Source organism: Scyliorhinus torazame, chromosome 5 (genome assembly GCF_047496885.1).
Source record: "Scyliorhinus torazame isolate Kashiwa2021f chromosome 5, sScyTor2.1, whole genome shotgun sequence".
NCBI lineage: Eukaryota > Metazoa > Chordata > Chondrichthyes > Carcharhiniformes > Scyliorhinidae > Scyliorhinus > Scyliorhinus torazame.
In genome coordinates this window covers 164560471-164568274 of record NC_092711.1, presented here as the reverse complement: position 1 = coordinate 164568274, position 7804 = coordinate 164560471, and positions in this window count along the sequence as shown.

The window sequence follows — 7804 nt, the reverse complement described above, 5'->3', positions numbered from 1 at the left end:
GAATGTTTTTGACCTGGAGCTCATCCCCGTTTGGTAGGTCCAGTCTCTCAGTCAGCTCCACTAAGGTCGCGAGTCTATTTCCCGTGTAAAAGTCCCTAACCATCAGTGTGCCCTCGTCCTGTCTCCACCTCTTGAAGGTGGCGTCGAGAATGGCTGGTGCAAACCTATGGTTGCCGCAGATGGGGGCCATGATGGACACATCGGTCAGGCTGAAATGCTGCCACATCTGGTTCCAGGTTCTTAGGGTAGCTGCCACCACTGGACTGGTGCTGGCGGGGATGGGAGTGTTGCCGTGACGAGGGCCCGGAGGATCATTCCTGTACATGAGGACTCGTCCATCATCAACCATTCCATGTCTGGGTCCTTTACCCATCTCCTCACTCTTTCGGCCGTGGCTGCCCAGTGATAGTATTGCAAGTTCTGGAGGGGGGAGGCCTCCCATGTTTCTTCTCCGTTGTAGTACTGTTTTAGGGATTCCTGCCCTCCACACAAATGCCAGAATCACTTTATCTATTGAATGGAAAAAGGCCTTGGGGATGTAGATCGGTAAGGATCGAAACAGGAAGAGGAACCTGGGCAGTACGTTCATCTTGATCGTCTGCATGTTCCCCGCCAGGGAAAGCAGTCCATCCCATCTCTATGGGTCGGTTTTGACTTCCTCCGCCAGACTGGACAGCTTCCAGTTGTGGATCCGTGTCCACTCGTGAGAAATCTGGATCTCCAGGTAGCGGAATTTGTTTTGGGCTATTTTAACTGGGAGGCCCTCCACTCTGCCCCTCCCCCTCTCTGCCTCACCGGGAAATCTTTGTTTTTGCCCAGGTTGAGTTTGTAGCCCAAGGTGGAGGGGGGGGGGGACAGGACGGCTATGGTTGGGCAGCACGGAAGCACAGTGGTCAGCAATTTTGCTTCACAGCGCCAGGGTCCCAGGTTCGATTCCCGGTTTGGGTCACTGTCTGTGTGGAGTCTGCACGTTCTCCTATGTCTGCACGGGTTTCCTCCGGGAGCTCCGGTTTCCTCCCACAAGTCCCGAAAGGCATACTGGTCGGTAATTTGGACATTCTGAATTCTCCCTCAGTGTACCCGAACAGGCGCCGGAGTGTGGCGACTAGGGGATTTTCACAATAACTTCATTGCAGTGTTAATGTAAGCATACATGTGACAATAATAAAGATTATTATTATACCAGTCTGCCTCTGTTATCCTTTACCTGGGCTATTTCCCTCGTGGCTGCCTTCTTTCTCAGCTGGTGAACCAGCAGGCGGCTAGCCCTCTCCGTGCTCATAAAAGGTCCCCCGTGCCTGGCGGAGTTGGTGCACTGCCTTCCTGGTGGGGAGCAGGTCAAAGTTCTTTTGCAGCTTCTTCCTCTACAGGAGAAGCTCGATGGTCAGGGCCTCAGAGTATCGTCTGTCAACCTCCAGAATGGAGTCGATCAGTTGCTGCCTAACCGCTCTCTCTTCCCTGTCTCTACGAGCCTTTTGGTGATTATTTCTCCCCTAATCACAGCCTTCAGTGCCTCCCAGAACGTGGAAGGTGAGACTTTCCCGTTCTGGTTGTTCGTGATGTACTTGCCGATGGCCTGTGATGTTTTCTGGCAGAAGACCTTGTTGGCCAAGAGGGTCGTGTCCAACCTCCATGTGGGGTATTGGGCTTGGCCCATCTCCAACCTCACATCCATGTAATGTGGAGCGTGGTCTGAGATTACAATCATGGATTATTCCACTCTGACTATTTCTGGAAGCACCGATTTCCCCACAACAAAGAAGCCGATGTGAGTGTAGACCTTGTGTACTGGTGAGAAGAACGAGAATTCCTTCTCATCCGGGTGTAAGAATCACCAGGGATCCACTGCCCTGTCTGCTCCATGAACCACCAGGGATCCACTGCCCCCATCTGCTCCATGAACCGCCAGGGATCCACTGCCCCGTCTGCTCCATGAACCGCCAGGAATCCACTGCCCCGTCTGCTCCATGAACCGCCAGGGATCCACTGCCCCCATCTGCTCCATGAACCGCCAGGAATCCACTGCCCCGTCTGCTCCATGAACCGCCAGGAATCCACTGCCCCGTCTGCTCCATGAACCGCCAGGAATCCACTGTCCCGTCTGCTCCATGAACCGCCAGGAATCCACTGTCCCGTCTGCTCCATGAACCGCCAGGAATCCACTGTCCCGTCTGCTCCATGAACCGCCAGGGATCCACTGCCCCCATCTGCTCCATGAACCGCCAGGGATCCACTGCCCCCATCTGCTCCATGAACCGCCAGGGATCTACTGCCCCCATCTGCTCCATGAACCGCCAGGGATCCACTACCCCGTCTGCTCCATGAACCGCCAGGGATCCACTGCCCCGTCTGCTCCATGAACGTTCCCAGTTCCCTCGCCGTGCCTGTCATTTTACGTGTTCTGGGATTGAACTGATTGTCAATGGATCCTGTAAACAGTTGTGAAGTTCCCCCTCCCGTGATCAGACCGTATTCCCCCTCTTCTATCTCCCCCACCCCACCGCGTTCCTCCCTCTTTTATTCCCCCCACCGTATCCCCTTCCTCTATCTGCCCCCCCCTCCCAGATGCTCTCTTCCCAGTGGGAGATGTGCCGCGGTCCCGCTCTCTCTCGTACTTCCTGGCACTAGCTTTCCTGCTGGTGTGTGGCCCCCCCACCCAGGATCGATCTGACCCCCCTCCTACGCCCGCTCTGCTTGCGTCCCTGCTGTCTCCTCCTCACCGTCTCCTGCACTCTGCTGCCCTTGCCCCCTCCCTCCTATGAGCTGGCTCCCCTGCTCATTGCAAGGTGATGCAGTCGGAGAGACCTGTGAGCCCTGTCGATCTCTGGCGGTTTGGGGAAGCTGTCCCTCCCAACCAGATTGCCCAGCATTTGGGCCACGTAGTCGATTGGGTCCCTGCCCTCGATCCCCTCTGGCAGGCCCACTATCCGAATGTTCTGCCTTCTTGACCGATTCTACTGGTCCACAACCTTTTCCAGCTCTCGAACTGTGCTCCCCTGGGCTTCCAGTTTCCTCCACATGCCATTGAGCACCTTCTGCATGGCAGCTAGCACCTCCGCCAGCTTGACCGTCACCCTTATCTCAGCCTTAATGTCATCCTTCATTGCGTTTAGTTCCTTGGTTAGGAACATCCTCCATCCATCGCCTGGTCGGGGGAGGGGGAGGAGTTGGGGGTGGCTTGTTTTCTGGGTCGCCGGTCTCCCTCTGTCGGGAAGACTGGAGACCGCTCGCCTCGTGGGGCCGCCGACCCGCTTGCTCGCCGCTCCTCTCCCTTGCTGCAGTTTCTGTGACTCTGCAGCCTTTTGAGCTGTTGCTTCCTAGCATTTTGTTGTCCGCACTATTGTTGAGGGTGAGGGGATGTTGAACTCTGATTTTGTGGCTAAATTCGGCCGACACTGCCTATTTTTCTGTTGTATGGAGGAGAGCCACCTGATGTGTGACTACTCAGCACATCCCCGTCACAAGTTCCCTCTCTTTTGAATGTTGACTTGAAACTGCGATCTTATGTTTTGGCGAGAAGGCTGGAGGACATCCTTCCGACAATCGTGCGGGAGGACCAGACTGGGTTTATACGGGGGGGGGGGGGGGGGGGGAGATTTTCCAGTAACAACGTTGGAAGGTTGCTGAACGTGATTCAGTCTTTTCAGAAATATGCATTGGATGGGCTGCTGATCTCCTTCGATGCAGAGAAAGCTTTTGCTCGAGTTGAGTGGAATTATCTGGTGTATCCGCTGTGAGGCTTCGGGTTGGGTGAGGATTATATTGAGTGGATTCAATTGTTACATCACAGACCGGCAGCGGCGGTGCTCACCAATGGTTTACGGGCATCGAATTTTCAGCTTCAGAGAGGGACTAGACAGGGCTGCCCTCTGTCCCCCTTGTCCACTGAGCCAATGCCAGAGGCTATTAGATCGGATCCTCTGATATCGGGACTGGGGGGTGGGGTGAGGCAGCACAAGATCACTCTGTGTGCAGAGGACGGGCTGCAGTTTGTGTTGAACCCCAGTGTTTCAGTCCTGGACATTATTGGAGAAGTGGATAGATTTTTTGACGTATTTTCAATCAGATTTTAACATTTACAACACATAACATTACAAAGTAAAACCAACAAAAAAAACATAAACCCACCCCAACTCCCTAACCAACCTCTCCACCTCCTTCCCTCCCACCTATCAGTTGATGGTAACCAGCGCCGTGAAATTATAGGATCCCTACAGTGCAGGAGGCGGCCATTCAGCCCATCGAGTCTGCACCGGCTCTTTGAAGGAGCACCCTACATAAACCATGTCTCCACCCTATCCCTGTAACCCATTAACCCCACCTATCCTTTAATGGAAGCCTACAAAGCCTCCGTCGCGCTGCTCCAACCCCACGCCTACTCTGCGTTCGTCGCCCAATAATAGTATAACAGGTTCAGCAGGGCCAAGCCCCCTGACTGTCGCCCTCTCTGAGTCTTCCTAATCCTTGCCAACTTATCTGCCCACACAAACGATTAAGCCAACCTATCCACCTCCATAAAGAACAATTTTGGCAAAAAGACCATTAGCACGGAGATAAAAATAAAAACCACAGCAAAATGTTCATCTTAACCAGCTGTACCCGATTGTGGATAGATTTAGTGCCTTCTCTGGTTATAAGATGAATTTTACTGAGTCAGAGGCCATGCTGGTGGGGGGAGGAGGGTGTTGAAGGGTAAGCCCCCTCCTCTTGCTAAGTTCCCAATCAGATGCTCCCCCATTGGGATTTAAATATCCGGGAATGTCAATGACCCCCCTCTTCCAGGCAACTTTTTGGGGCCAACTTTCCACAGCTGATGGTGACTATTAGGTGGGACCTTTCCCAGTGATCGGCTCTTCTGATTTCATGGTGAGGGAGGATTGTCTTCATTAAAGTGAATGTGTTGCCCAGACTGTTGTACCCTCTGCAAATGCTGCCTATACTGCTGTCGACCAGAGTCATTTAGGAAATTAATGGAATGATTAGTACAGTTATCTGGAACAAAAATAAACTTTGCCTCAAGTTTGTTCAGCTCCAATCACCAGGATCTAAGGGAGGGTTGAGTCTCCGGAATATCGGGCTATATCAATTGGCCTCTCATCTTACGTTCATAAGGGATTGGGTGAGGATGGACCCAACATCCCTCTGGCTCAATATACAAGCAGGCCAGTCACTTCTCCCTCTATCTAAAACCGGCATCGGCCGATTACAGAATGCACCCCCATGGAATTTTTAATGTCTGTAGTTCATTCAAAGTCTGATACATTTGGTAAATTATACAACCCCTATCTCAGATATATTGGTTCCAATTTGACTGACTTGCTCCTCCAGAGATTTCCATCAGTGAATTAAATTCAACTTAGGTCGGGAGTAGGGCACAGTGAGGCACAGTGGTTAGCACTGCTGCCGCACAGAGGCAGGGACCAAGGATTGATTTCTTGAGTATCTGTGTGGAGTTTGCATGTTCTCCGCGTCTGCTCTGGTTTCCTGCCACAGTCCAAAGATGTGCAGGTTCAGTGGATTCATCATGCTAAATTGCCCCTTCGTGTCCAAAGGTGTTAGGTTAGGTGGGTTGACCATGATCAATACACGAGGTTACGGGGATAGAGTGGGAAGTGTGCCTCAGTGGAGTGCTTTTTCTGAGGGTCAGTGCAGATTGAAGGAGAGAATGGCCTCCTTCTGCACTGCAGAGCTTCGATGTCATTATAAGCCCATAAGACATAGGAGCGGAAGTAAGGCCATTCGGCCCATCGAGTCCACTCCGCCATTCAATCATGGCTGATTTCAACTCCATTGACCCGCTCTCTCTCCATAGCCCTTAATTCCTCGAGAAATCAAGAATTTATCAACTTCTGTCTTAAAGACACTCAACGTGCCAGCCTCCACCATTGTGGCAATGAATTCCACAGACCCACCACTCTCTGGCTGAAGAAATTTCTCCTCATCTCTGTTCTAAAGTGACTCCCTTTTATTTTAAGGCTGTGCCCCCGGGTCCTAGTCTCCCCTGCTAATGGAAACAACTTCCCTACATCCACCCTATCTAAGCCATTCATTATCTTGTAAGTTTCTATTAGATCTCCCCTCAACCTCCTAAACTCCAATGAATATAATCCCAGGATCCTCAGACGTTCATCGTATGTTAGGCCTACCATTCCTGGGATCATCCGTGTGAATCTCCGCTGGACCCACTCCAGTGCCAGTATGTCCTTCCTGAGGTGTGGGGCCCAAAATTGCTCACAGTATTCTAAATGGGGCCTAACTAATGCTTTATAAAGCTTCAGAAGTACATCCCTGCTTTTATATTCCAAGCCTCTTGAGATGAATGACAACATTGCATTTGCTTTCTTAATTACGGACTCAACCTGCAAGTTTACCTTTAGAGAATCCTGGACTAGGACTCCCAAGTCCCTTTGCACTTCAGCATTATGAATTTTGTCACCGTTTAGAAAATAGTCCATGCCTCTATTCTTTTTTCCAAAGTGCAAGACCTCGCACTTGCCCACGTTGAATTTCATCAGCCATTTCTTGGACCACTCTCCTAAACTGTCTAAATCTTTCTGCAGCCTCCCCACCTCCTCCATACTACCTGCCCCTCCACCTATCTTTGTATCATCGGCAAACTTAGCCAGAATGCCCCCAGTCCCGTCATCTAGATCGTTAATATATAAAGAGAACAGCTGTGGCCCCAACACTGAACCCTGCGGGACACCACTCGTCACCGGTTGCCATTCCGAAAAATAACCTTTTATCCCAACTCTCTGCCTTCTGCCTGACAGCCAATCGTCAATCCATGTTAGTACCTTGCCTCGAATACCATGGGCCCTTATTTTACTCAGCAGTCTCCCGTGAGGCACCTTATCAAAGGCCTTTTGGAAGTCAAGATAGATAACATCCATTGGCTCTCCTTGGTCTAACCTATTTGTTATCTCTTCAAAGAACTCTAACAGGTTTGTCAGGCACGACCTCCCCTTACTAAATCCATGCTGACTTGTCCTAATCTGACCCTGCACTTCCAAGAATTTAGAAATCTCATCCTTAACAATGGATTCTAGAATCTTGCCAACAACCGAGGTTAGGCTAATTGGCCTATAATTTTCCATCTTTTTCCTTGTTCCCTTCTTGAACAGGGGGGTTACAACAGCGATTTTCCAATCCTCTGGGACTTTCCCGGACTCCAGTGACTTTTGAACGATCATAACTAACGCCTCCACTATTTCTTCAGCTATCTCCTTTAGAACTCTAGGATGTAGTCTATCTGGGCCTGGAGATTTATCAATTTTTAGACCTCTTAGTTTCTCTAGCACTTTCTCCTTTGTGATGGCTACCATATTCAACTCTGCCCCCTGACTCTCCGGAATTGTTGGGATATTACTCATGTCTTCTACTGTGAAGACTGACGCAAAGTACTTATTTAGTTCCTCAGCTATTTCCTTGTCTCCCATCACAAAATTACCAGCGTCATTTTGGAGCAGCCCAATGTCAACTTTTGCCTCCCGTTTGTTTTTATTGTATTTAAAGAAACTTTTACTATCATTCCTAATGTTACTGGCTAGCCTACCTTCATATTTGATCCTCTCTTTCCTTATTTCTCTCTTTGTTATCCTCTGTTTGTTTTTGTAGCCTTCCCAATCTTCTGACTTCCCACTACTCTTTGCCACATTATAGGCTTTCTCTTTTGCTTTGATGCATTCCCTAACTTCCTTTGTCAGCCATGGCTGCCTAATCCCCCTTCTGATAACCTTTCTTTTCTTTGGGATGAACCTCTGCACTGTGTCCTCAATTACTCCCAGAAACTCCTGCCATTGCT